Raw genomic sequence first — 14115 nt, forward strand, 5'->3', positions numbered from 1 at the left:
CTTAAGAAATTTAATCCCCTCACTGTACCCAAGGTTATGGATTAATTTCTCCCAAGATAAAACGGATTAAACCTGTTAAAGAAATAGCGGTACCTCAAACTTCTTTAACTTCAACGAACTTAAGTACAGCAACAAGTCACACAGACTCAGTCGATCGACACTTTGACTTTATTTGAGAGAAAAATAAATGCAGTGAAAGAAATTTTTTTCAGTGTTTTAAAAAATCAAAAATTGACTTCCTTTTATAGCAATTTTTAGCAAGGAACATGTCTGTTCAGTAAAATATTTCAGACCTATTTTATCTAGAAAGTTGTGTCTTTTGGAAAAAATAACAACTTTTCGGAAAATTGTGTCTATTAGGAAAATAACGATTTTTTGGAAAGTAACGACTTTTCAGAAAGAGTAACAACTTTTCGGAATGTTACCGTTACCTGCAAATTTATAAGAGATAATTTTAACAGGATTTATTTGATTTAACAAAAACTGATTAAATAAATTTTGTCCAAAAAATTTATCAATCAAATAATTTGCCAAATCCAAATCCAAATCCGAAGCCGNAAATCCAAATCCTAAGCCGAAGCCGAAGCCGAGGCCGAGGCCGAGCGACGACGACGACGGCGCGAAGGGGCATCTTCTTCTTAGCTCTTTAATAAGTAATGGAAGTGTTTCCTTCTATAAGGACAACAATTTCCCTTTCTTTTGCCGATATGGGAGAAATGACTTTTCATTTGCACTTTGCAAATGACTTTTCATTTTCCCTCCAAAGTAGTTCCCTCACTTTTCATATTCTCTCTTTTCTTTTCCCATTCACACTTGCTATAACCCAACAATCCCCCACATGAATGGGGAAGGCTATTGTTAAAACATATGCATGAAAAAACTTGTGTGTCTTGTAGGTAAAGGTTAATCGTATCTGGATAAGTAGGTTTCCCTTTAAACTTTCCATAGTGAACATATATCGGATATACTCGGTCAATCGGTAGATTTGATATCTTTGAACCGTCGAGCTTTGGTGTATACCTAGACAACATATGTCACACAATCAACCCTTGAACTGTTCTTAGTTCTCATTGTTTTGTTCGTTTCAGCCATGAACACATCTTGGATAGTAAGTGCTTAAAGAACTGGCCTTACCGGATTCTCCTTGAAGCGGCTTACACTTCACACTTACATAGGTGATTTCTAAATGTGTTATCCCATAGATACACCATTTGATATTCCCTGTATCAAACTTAGAAACCATTAAAAAGTCCTTATGTCTTTATCCTGGTTACTAAACATTGTCTCATCATGAGAATGGACCATAAAATAATAATAATATTTTTTTTCCTTTGACAATGTTGAACCGTCATCAATGACTTTGTTTTATCTCCTTGAACCTAGATCTTGGGATCTCCAGTCTTCTAGGTAGAGTTACCGCCACGATGACTTGTTCTCGGCCATAGTCCCATTCCCGTCGATGATTTCTCAACTCCCTCTCTATTTAGGCCTTTTGTAAGTGGATCCGACACATTATCTTTTGACTTCACATAGTCAATTGTGATAATTCCACTAGAGAGTAGTTGTCTCACAGAGTTATGTCTTCGTCTTATGTGACGAGACTTGCCATTATACGTAATGCTTCAAGCCCTTCCTATTGCAGCTTGACTATCACAATGTATGCATATAAGGGCCATTGGTTTGGGCCAAAATGAAATATCATCTATGAAATTCCGGAGCCATTCAGCTTCTTCACCTGCCTTGTCTAAAGCAATGAATTCAAACTCCATTGTAGAGCGAGCTATACATGTTTGTTTGGTGATTTCCAAGATATTGCTCCTCCACCAATAGTAAAAACGTATCCACTTGTGGATTTTGTTTCAGTTGACCCAGTAATCCAATTTGCATCACTAATCCTTCAAGAACGGCTGGATATTTGTTGTAATGTAAAGCATAGTTTTGAGTGTAATCTAAGTATCCCAAAACTCTCTTCATTGCCAACCAATGATTATGATTAGGATTACTTGTGCATCGACTTAGTTTAGTGATAGCGCAAGCTATGTCTGGTCGTGTACAATTCATGACATACATTAAGCTTCCCAATACGCTAGCATAGTCCAATTGAGACTGACTTTCACCTTTATTCTTTGTAAGATGAAGATTTACCACCTTTACCTACTACAAAATCATAGAAATAGGGCCCTTTTTCATTGACATTAAGTCGAATATTCTTCTATTAATGAAAATAACACATTCACTACTAAAATAAAAACTTTTGAAAGATCTGACACACATTTGATCACTCGGTTATCACTAATAAGATTGTGGTTCTCCTGATATCTATTGGATGGTGTTAGGATATTCACTAAGAGAATTCAAAATATAAAGAAAGTACATAGATGAAAAAGCCAAGGAGATTTGAAACATATTATATGTATACATTTTTTACCTATCTACGTAATGTAGTTTTCCAGCAATAGGTATAAATTGACACCCCTTGGATAAAACTGCCTTGATCACGGGTGACAGAGTGTTAGAGCTCGTGAAGTTGTGATCTTATCATCAAATCATATTTTATATAAAAAAAAATTATCATGAGAAAAGGACAAACACAAAAAGGAGCAGGGTAAATGAAGAAATCATACTAATTTGCCTCTATCAAGAAAAATCAGAGAGTTATAAAGGTTGAAGTAAAGTTTCTTGGAAGGAAAAACTATTAGAGAGCCTGATCTAGAAACAATTTGTTGGTAATCAGATGTGAAAAATAATGTTCCAGACGATGTCGGATTCTGCTGCAGTCATGAATGTTTGTGAGACACTCTTGGAGGTTGCACAATGAAAATTCTCTCTTTAACATCGTCACAAGATGTAGGTAGGTCTTCAGCTGCCTCACAAGCATTCATGTCTGGAGAAGAATATGACATCATCTGGGAGACATTATTTTTTCCATCTGATTATCAACAAAAAATTTCTAGATCAGGCTCTCTAGTTGTTTTCCTTCCAAGAAACAACTTTACTTCAACCTCTGTAACTCTTCGATTCTTCTTGATAGAGGTAAATTGGTATGATTTCTTCATTTCCCCCCTCCTTTTTGTGTTTGCCTTGTTTTTCATGAGAGGTTTTTTATATAAAATATGATTTAATGGTGAGATCACAACGTCATGAGCTCAAACACTTTTGACACCCAACCAAGCCACTTTTATCCGAATGGTGTCAATTTATCCCTATTGTTGGGCAATTACATTGTGTAGATAAGTTAAAGAAATTATGTATATATACTCAATGTTTCAAATTTCCTTGGATTTTTCGTTCGTTTACTTTCGTTATATTTTGAATTCTCTAAGCAAAAATTCTAAATTCATCCAATAGATATCAGAAAGGCCACAATCTTATCCAGTGATGACTGAGTGATCAAATGTGGGTTAGATCTTTCTAAAGTTTTTATTTTAGTTGTGAATGTGTTATTTTCATTAATAAAAGAATATTAATGTCAATGAAAAAGGTCCCTATGTATATGATTGTGTAGTAGGTAAAGGTGGTACAGTAGAAGTCGTGTCTAATGGGTAGCATCTGCCCATGACCGACCCAACCTAGCCTGAGAAGAACATGCCAATGAACGGCATGTTCCATTCATAAGGGTTGTTGGGTGGTTTGAATCCAGGCCAATTAGACACAGTAAGAGTAGTCTAGTGCCCTTTTCAGCCCTTTCGGTTTGTTTTTAAATCATAATGTTTTGTCTATGTAATTTGATCTGTCATATGGAGTTTTTAGATGGATAAGGAGATAGGGAAAAATGTTTTATGGTCGCACAAGAATTTGCATTATATGGGGTGGTACACAAGAGTATTGGGAGTGGTTGTCTCACCTAAACTCCAGGTTTTATTTATTTGCACTTCTTCTAATTTTGAAAGAAATTACTTTATCAAATATAATCAAAGAGGAAGTGTAATTCTTTTGTAGATTCTCAGAAGTGGCTAAACTTAATCGAATCAGTTGGCTTGATATCCGAGGAAAAAATTAGAACTCGAATGTTGTCAAAAAGAACCAGTTTATATTTCACTTATCTAGTGTTCAAATGGGAAGATGGATTGTATGTCCTTAGAAATGTTAAGGCAGTTGTTAGTTTTGTTGATTCTGAGAGTGACCATGAAGCAGATCTACCGAGTTGATGGCATATTTCTTTCACAGAGAGCATACACAACAGATCTCTTGAAAAGTTCAATATGGTAAATTGTAATGTTGTTGCTATGCTGATGAATATTAATCAGAAGTTGGAGTCGTGATGATGGTTCTGAAATGACAAATGCAACTTATTTTAGAAGTTTGGTTGGTGGTTTGAACTACTTGTCTCATACAAGACCAAATATTCTTGCTCTGTTGGCGTCAAAACGGGATTTATGCACTATCCAAGTATGCTTCACCCTAGACTGCAAAGAGAGTGCTATTGAGATATATCGCAGGGACAACAGATCATGGAATTTGGTATTCTAAGAGAACAAATTTCACATTAATTGGCTTTACTGATAGTGACTACGCAGGCAATGTTGGCGATAGAAAGAGCACATATGGTTTCTTATTTAATCTTGGATTTGGAGCACTTTCATGGAGTTCAAAGAAGCAGGAATTGGTGACCTTGTCAACTTCAAAGGCTGAATATATTGCGACAACTTCTGCAGCTCGAACAGAAGTTTGGTTAAGCAGACTTATTGCTGATTTTTTATCAGAAAGCAACTGAGTTTTTTTGTGACAATAGATCTGCTATTGCGATGTCGAAGAAGCCAACATTCCACAGTAGAACAAAGCACATCTATATTCTCTATCACATTATTCGACGTCTTGTTTCTAATGGAGAAATTACTGAGAGATGGAGAATGCAATACTGTAGGAGACCCCATGTCTATTGATTATACCGCAGCAAAATACTCCAGATATGATGTTCCAACAACATATGCCTGTGCTTTCACAAATTTGACTAGATAAATAAATTTATAGCATTATACAGAACAATTACTATGGCAGTAGGACCTGGCACAAAAATTGTTGTTCATCTAACAAATCTTTGTGATATTTGATAATACATTCAATTTGTTAAAAAAACTGATTTTGTTTATCAACTTACGCATTATCAAACCAGTTACTATTCTCTCTCCGTACATTCTTCGGGAAGGACAATATAGATAAGAATTATTTGAGTTAATCCAAATGAGACCAAAACAACAGGCATAGTAAGAGGAGGATCCTTGTCTTCTTTATTCTAGACGAAACTCAAATCCTTGAACAATGAGACCGTGTTTTCAACTGCAATTCCTAATCTCCATCAATCGCGCTTCAACATATCATCGAAAAAGTTTCTAATTTTTTTATTTCATCTATCCATCTCCTCTTTTCAAGGGTAGCCTTTCTCTAGGTTCTCATCCTAAAAATGGACAACTTAAGCTCGTGTCTCTACTTCATGGTCGCTCTCAGAATCAACAAATCCAAAAACTGACTTAGCATTTCCAAGTGCATAAAATTCATCTTCTAATTTGTAAACTAGATAAGCAAAATAACTGATTCTTTTCAACAATATTGAGTTTCAATTTTGTCTAGGATATCAAGCTAACAAAACCAATTAAGTTTAGCCAATTCAGAAGATCTACAAAAAATTTACACTTCCTCGGTGGTTATAAATTAATTAAGTATTTTCTTTAAAATTTAGAGTACATGGAAAGGAACCACAAAAATATAAAACATGGAGTCCGGACGAGACAAGACATTCCCAATACTCTGGTGTACCACCCCATTCAATACTAAGTTCTCATACTGCGACCATAAAACATTTATTCGTCGTCTTCTTATCTAGCGAAAACTCGATATGACAGATCAAATCACAGCAACAAAACGTTAGGATTTAAAAACAAACCAAAAAGGATGAAAAAGACACTAAACCACTTTTCTTGTGTCCGGTTGGGATCATAACTGACCAACCACTCTCACTTGAGAGGACTAGCTACCTGAAAGTCAGCCTGGATACAGACTACCTAACAACCCTTATGAATGGAACATGCCATTCATTAGACTGTTCTTCTCAGGTCGGGTTGGGTTGGTCATGAGCAGACTCTACCCACTAGACACGACTTCCAGTATATACACCAGCTTTACCTACTACAAAATCATCGAAATAGGACCCTTTTTCATTGCCATTACGTCGATTTATTCTTCCATTAATGAAAATAACACATTCACTACTAAAATAAAAACTTTCGAAAGATCTGACACACATTTGATCACTCGGTTATCACTTATAAGATTGTGGTTCTCCGGATATCTAGTGAATGGTGTTAGGATATTCACTAAGAGGATTCAAAATATAAAGAAAGTACACAGACGAAATATCCAAGGAGATTCGAAACATAATATATGTATACATCTTTTACCTATCTACATAATGTAGTTTTCCAGCAGTAGGTATAAATTGACACCCCTTGGACAAAACTGTCTTGATCACGGGTGAAAGAGTGTTAGAGCTCGTGAAGTTGTGATCTTATCATCAAATCATATTTTATAAAAAAACAAACTTATCATGAAAAAAAGACAAACACAAAAAGGAGCAGGGTAAATGAAGAAATCATACCAGTTTGCCTCTATCAAGAAAAATCGGAGAGTTATAGAGGTTGAAGTAAAGTTATTTCTTGGAAGGAAAAACTATTAGAGAGCCCGATCTAGAAACAATTTGTTGATAATCAGATGTAAAAAATAATGTCTTCCAGACGATGTCGGATTCTGCTGTAGACATGAATAAATTAATTTGGTGCTGAGAGGAGTGTTAAAAGGTCATCACCTTCTTAACTGAGAAGGGTGTTAAAAGATCATCACCAACTTAATTACTAATATCTAAGATATTTAAAAGAAGAATCGATAATATTCAAGATTTTATTGAAAGAAGAACTATAGAATGAGAGTTCTAGAGTGCATAATCTATAAGAATTCGAGAAAGAAGTCGAAGGTGTAGTTCTAGAATATTGCATCCACTAGCTCCTTCCATCAACACCGATAAATAAAGGTGGTCATTTGAGTTGCATTTGTACTCAAATAAAGAGTATGTACTCAATAAATAATTGAGAGTGAAGTGTACTCAAGAAAAGAGGAGTGCAAAAGCAAAAAAAAAGAAAAGAGTTTTAACAGAAACTTGTCCTTATGACAATCAGTTCAACAAAAACAACTTTTAGCGGCAACAAATATTGATACTAACGTAGAAGTTTTTACCGGCATTAGTTAAGTGTCATTAGAACCAATGTCGCTAAAGGCTTTATGGACATATACAAAAAATGCTAATTGCCAATAAAAATATATATGTAGCGGCAATTAGCTAATGACTATTTTTGATGAGTGAATAACAACATACCCCATACCCGGTGAAATTCCACAAGTGAGGTTGGGGGAGGATATAGTGTACGCCGTCCTTACCACTACCTTGAGGAGGTAGAGAGGTTATTTTCAAAGACCCTCTACTCAAGTGCAACAAATTAAAGTACAAGGAAGAAGAAAACAATGGAAAAAGATATAGCAACAAGGGGGAGGGAGGGGGGGGGGGCAATTGAAAATCCTATAAAAAAAAGGACTAAGAACAATAAAATAGTGCAATAATCAGAACACAATAAACAACATAAAATGATAGATATCACAATCAAGAACTACAATAATACAACTAGTACAACAACAAAACACCAACAAGGCGAAACTCTCCAAAAGCAATACAAAACACTTCACTACCTACTAAGCTTCTACCCTAGTACACTTCTTCCCCTCCTTCCTATCTAAGATCATGTCTTCGGTAATCAGAAGTTGAGTCATGTCTTATCTAATCACCACTCTTAAATACTAATTCGGCTGGTCCCTAATTAGCATTAATAATTTTTAAGTTTTGAGCTCAATTGGTTGCTCACAAATTAAAAATTAATTAATGTTAATTAAGGACCACCCGATGAAGTATTGGAAGATAACCTTTATACGGTGCAATCTTGGAAAGTGTGAGGTTCCTATAAATATTTTGACGGTAAAAAGAAAAATCTGCTAAAACATGTTAAATTGCATAGATGATGTATAAATCTTTTTTGTTCAACCATCTGGTACACAAATCTAAACAATTCAACTTCGCATCTGGTAGACCTACTAAGGAGATACATCCTACATATCATTAAAACAATTATAAACTATCCTTACAAATTCTTCTTGCGATACTTTACCAGATTCTCAAAAGTGGCATATCTTCACTCTGTACCTCGAATGGATATTCGTGGAAAAATAGGAACAGAAGTGTTGACATCAAAGACAAATTATGTTGCTTATTTGGTGTTCAAATTGGGAAATAAGTCTTGTGAACTGAATATGCTAATTAAATTATTAGGTTTGTTAATTATGAGAGTGATACTGAGACTGAAAAACAAGTCAACACTGTGAAACTGTGACATCAACAAAACTGCGAGGAGATGGATGGATGGAAGTAGACTGGGATATTTCAATATCAAGGAAGGTAGTGATGTTCCTGTCGAAGCAAGATTGCTTGAGATGAAACGCCGTGGTGATAAAAGTGGCCTCATTGTTGAAGGAATTGAGTTCCGTCCCAAAATTGTCAAATGCAGGTAGTCAGAGGCAGATCTGGAATTATAAGTTGTACGGGTTCTAAACTATATCTCTTTTTTGTTTTATCGGTTTGAGATACATTATTTATACCTATTAACTGAATTTCTTTAAAATGTGGATTTTGAGCCTAAGTTGTTGGTGTTATGCCAAATCCAAAACTGTGTTTTGGCTTGAAGTGTGCTTTAGTTGGTAATGACCTTATGGTACTAAAAAAAAATCTAGAGTTTACTACTCTCTTCATCCCATTTTATGTGGCATTATTCGGATTTCTGACTCTCGAAAAATGAAAAGTGTCACATAAATTGGGAAATGGAGTAGTTATTTATGTTTTTCTTATTTCCAAGTTAGCATTAGGAGGTGATCACGTCCCAATAACATATATATTATGAGAATTCATATTGTGACCCTCCTTCAATAGAGCTTGAATCTAGCAAGACAAGATAAGAAGGGTTCTAGAAAAAGTATGAAGTGAATGGATTTATAATGTTTACTGCGCACAAATCTTGTACTTGCAAGTTATGAAAGAAATACTTATATGTAAATATCGATGTTTATATATATAGAAAAACTAAGCTATTTTTTGTGTAGAATGTTTTAAGCCCATAACATTCTTCAATCTATCAAGACATCTTTTAAGGAAACAATTATTCAATATCAAGTAGATACATCTAAACTGAACAAGCTAATATATGATCGATGCTTCGGAAATAAAATCAACATAAATCACTTAGAAAGTCTTAGAGGTTTTTTTTTCTTGAATAACCATAATAAGGCCCGAGCCAACTTGAACATACTTCAACTACATTGTCACGGGGGGCAAAGCCATATTAGAGTTACGTGAGTCAGTTGAAGATCTTGGGCCTAACTCACATTTAAAAACTAGCACATGAGGGAAGAAATGCCCAAGTCTATGCAACCAAAACTATTGGTCCGTTGCTCAACCAATATGGGAATGTAAACACACTAACAAACTCAACAAATACTTATATTAAACAGGTTAATGTAATGCTAAATTTTGAATTAAATGAAACATTAGTCACTAATTACAGTGGGTCATGGGTACCGTACGATTGAACTAATAATAATAATTTTTAAAAGATTGAGTCACATATATGCAATTTAACTTTCTATAGAACATTTTTCTTTTTACATCAAAACCTTAGCGGAACCTGGAGGCTGCACACCATCGAGTATGCACCCTATAAAGACCACTATTGGCTGGAAGAGTTAAAAGCTTTCTATTAAAGGTTACTCCTTTAAAGGAGGCGCACCACCTTTTCTTAAATGCAAGGAATGTTTACCATCTTTGTTAAATGATAAATTACTTTAATTCATTGATTAAGAAAAAATATATTAAAGGTTCAGAAGGCTTAAGTGGGGTTTTCACCTAATAGATTATCATAATAAGTATTAGACTAGGGTTGATTAACACTTGAGGCTGCAACTCGAAGTAATAGCTCGATAGAGAGTCAAGCATGGTGGCCTAGACCAATAGGAGGGGTACTAGTTGTGACCAATCGATAAGAGTGGTGGCCTAGATCTAAAGAAGTGTGAATTATTGGGCACAATTGATTGCTCACAACTTGAATATTGTTATTGCTAAGTAAAGATCAGTTTCAGTCTTATAACTCGGTACACTCATATAACTACCTCTATTTACAGAATGCACCTTTTACCTATTTATAGAATTACACTTTCTTGAATGATATAAGACTTTGCACTTTGTTCAACTCTCTGCAAGTCTTTAATATACTAGATTCTTCTTTGAAATATCATAGGTATTAATTAAGTTGGTGACGACTTATGAAGGCTCCCCCTCAGTACCAACTTAATTTATTCTTTACGTCCATTTTAAGGGATCATCGAGAGTTAGCAATCATCTTGATATCCAGGTTCTTTATGAACCTCTTACTCCTTTGAACTTCTCCACTACTATACTCTGCATCTTCTTCAAAGGTAGTATTCGCCTGGATCTGAACCACATCTACAAATGTTGCATCGATATATTTGTTGTTTGGCATTTCAGTAGTGAAGATCTCCTTAGTTGAGGTTGTGGTGCTTCTTGGACTTATTTTTGAAAAATGCCTGGAGTGCCACAGGCGCCAGCTTTCCATGCACTGTTTTTGTGTGTGGGAATACCTCTGTTGTTCCTGATCGATTTGTGTTAACTCTTGCTATAGGTTAGTTTCTATCTTGCCGATTTTTCTCAAGTGTTTATTCTTCATTATGGGCGAAACTCAACTCCTTGAACAAGGAAGGCGTATTTCCAACAGAGATGCCTGAACTCTATCAATCGTGCTTCAACATCTCCTTCTGCTCCTATATCATTGAAAATGTTTCCCATTTCTATTCCCATCCATCCGTCACCTCTTTTCAACGGTAGCCTCGCTCTAGGTCCTAGTCCTGAAAAAGGGACAACTTTAACTCGTTGCTCTGCTTCATGGTCACTCTCAGAATCCACAAAACTAACAACTGCCTTAACATTTCTAAGGACATACAATCCATCTTCTCATTTGAACACTATATAAGCGAAATATATAACTAGTTCTTTTCGACAACATTCGAGTTCTAATTTTTTCCTCGGATATCAAGCCAACTGATTCGATTAAGTTTAGCCACTTCTAAGAATCTATAAAAGAATTACATTTCCTCTTTAATTATATTTGATAAAGTAATTTCTTTCAAAATTAGAGGAAGTGCAAATATATAAAACCTGGAGTTTAGGTGAGACAACCATTCCCAATACTCTGGTGTACGACCCCATATAATACCAAATTCTCATGCTGCGACCATAAAACATTTATTCCCTATCTTCTTATCCAGCTAAAAACTTTGTATGACAGATCAAATCAGAGAGACGAAACATTATGATTTAAAAACAAACCAAAAGGACTGAAAAAGACACTAGACTACTCTTACTGTGTCTAATTAGGATCACATCTGCATTCACTTGACATGACTAGCTACCTAAAAGTATTGGATCCAAACTACCCAACAACCCTTATGAAATGGAACATTCCGTTCAATTGTCTGTTCTTCTAAGGCCGGGTTAAGTCGGTCATGGGCAGACGCTACCACTAGACACGACTTCCACTTACCACCTTTACCTACTACAAAATCATAGAAACAGGACCCTTTTTCATTGACATTAAGTCGAATATCCTACTATTAATGAAAATAACACATTCACTATTAAAATAAAAACTTTTGAAAGATCTGACACACATTTGAACACTCGGTTATCACTAATAAGATTGTGGTTCTCCTGATATCTATTGGATGGTGTTAGGATATTCACTAATAGAATTCAAAATATAAAGAAAGTACATAGACAAAAAAGCCAAGGAGATCTGAAACATAGTATATGTATACATCTTTTACCTATCTACGTAATGTAGTTTTCCAGTAATAGGTATAAATTGACACCCCTTGGATAAAACTGTCTTGATCACGGGTGACAGAGTGTTAGAGCTCGTGAAGTTGTGATCTTATCATCAAACCATATTTTATATAAAAAAAAACTTATCATGAGAAAAGGACAAACACAAAAGGAGTAGGGTAAATGAAGAAATCATACTAATTTGCCTCTATCAAGAAAAATCAGAGAGTTATAGAGGTTGAAGTAAAGTTGTTTCTTGGAAGGAAAAACTATTAGAGAGCCTGATCTAGAAACAATTTGTTGGTAATAAGATGTGAAAAATAATGTCTTCCAGACGATGTCGGATTCTGCTGCAGTCATGAATGTTTGTGAGACACTCCTGGAGGTTGCACAATTAAAATTCTCTCTTTAACATCGTCACAAGATGTAGGTAGGTCTTCAGCTGTCTCACAAGCATTAATGTCTTGAGCAGAATATGACATCGTCTGGGAAACATTATTTTTTCCATATGATTATCAAAAAAAAATTTCTGGATGAGGTTCTCTAGTGGTTTTCCTTTCAAGAAACAACTTACTTCAACCTCTGTAACTCTTCGATTCTTCTTGATAGAGGTAAATTGGTATGAGTTCTTCATTTCCCCCCTCCTTTTTGTGTTTGCCTTGTATTTCATGAGAGGTTTTTTATATATAAAATATGATTTAATGGTGAGATCACAACGTCATGAGCTCAAACACTTTTGACACCCAACCAAGCCACTTTTATCCGAATGGTGTCAATTTATCCTTATTGCTAGGCAATTACATTGTGTAGATAAGTTAAAGAAATTATGTATATATATTCAATATTTCAAATTTTCGTTCGTTTACTTTCTTTATATTTTGAATTCTCTAAGCGAAAATTCTAAATTCATCCAATAGATATCAGAAAGGCCACAATCTTATCCAGTTATGACTGAGTGATCAAATGTGGGTTAGATCTTTCTAAAGTTTTTATTTTAGTTGTGAATGTGTTATTTTCATTAATAAAAGAAAATTAATGTCAATGAAAAAGGTCCCTATGTATATGATTGTATAGTAGGTAAAGGTGGTACAGTAGAAGTCGTGTCTAATGGGTAGCATCTGCCCATGACCGACCCAACCTAGCCTGAGAGGAACAGGCCAATGAACGGCATGTTCCATTCATAGGGGTTGTTGGGTGGTTTGAATCCAGGCCAATTAGACACAGTAAGAGTAGTCTAGTGCCTTTTTCAGCCCTTTCGGTTTGTTTTTAAATCATAATGTTTTGTTTATGTGATTTGATCTGTCATATAGAGTTTTTAGCTGGATAAGGAGATAGGGAAGAAATGTTTTATGGTCGCAGCACGAGAATTTGCATTATATGGGGTGGTACACCAGAGTATTGGGAGTGGTTGTCTCACCTAAACTGCAGGTTTTATATCTTTGCACTTCCTCTAATTTTGAAAGAAATTACTTTATCAAATATAATTAAAGAGGAAGTGTAATTCTTTTGTAGATTCTCAGAAGTGGCTAAACTTAATCGAATCAGTTGGCTTGATATCCGAGGAAAAAATTAGAACTCGGATGCTGTCAAAAAGAACCAGTTTATATTTCGCTTATCTAGTGTTGAAATGGGAAGATGGATTGTATGTCCTTAGAAATGTTAAGGCAGTTGTTAGTTTTGTTGATTCTGAGAGTGACCATGAAGCTGAGCTACCGAGTTAAGGCTGTCCCTTTTTCAGGACTAGGACCTAGAGCAAGGCTACCATTGAAAAAAGGTGACAGATAGATGGGAATATAAATGAAAAACTTTTTCAATGATATAGGATCAGAAGGAAACGTTGAAGCACGGTTAATAGAGTTCAGACATCTCAGTTGGAAACACGCCTTCATTGTTCAAGGAATTGAGTTTCGTCCATAATGAAGAAGATACATTTAGAAAAATCGGCATGATAATAACCAACATATAGCAAGAGTTAACCCAAATCGATCACCAACACCAAAGGTATTCCCATACACAAAAAGAGTACATGGCAAGTTGGCGCCTCTGGCACTCCAAGCATGTTGCAAAAATAAGTCCAGGAAGCACCACAACCTCAACTAAGGAGATCTTCACTACCGAAATGCTAAACAACAAAT

The 14115-nt window shown here is 35.2% G+C and overlaps 2 pseudogenes; one reads left to right on the forward strand and one right to left on the reverse strand.

The window, feature by feature from the left end:
- Nucleotides 1-10825: 10825 nt before the first annotated feature.
- On the reverse strand, nt 10826-11750 carry LOC107016953 (annotated as a pseudogene).
- A 553-nt stretch (nt 11751-12303) lies between these two features.
- Nucleotides 12304-13897, forward strand: LOC107016954 (annotated as a pseudogene).
- The last annotated feature ends 218 nt before the right edge of the window (nt 13898-14115 follow it).

Source organism: Solanum pennellii, chromosome 4 (assembly GCF_001406875.1).
Source record: "Solanum pennellii chromosome 4, SPENNV200".
Lineage (NCBI taxonomy): Eukaryota > Viridiplantae > Streptophyta > Magnoliopsida > Solanales > Solanaceae > Solanum > Solanum pennellii.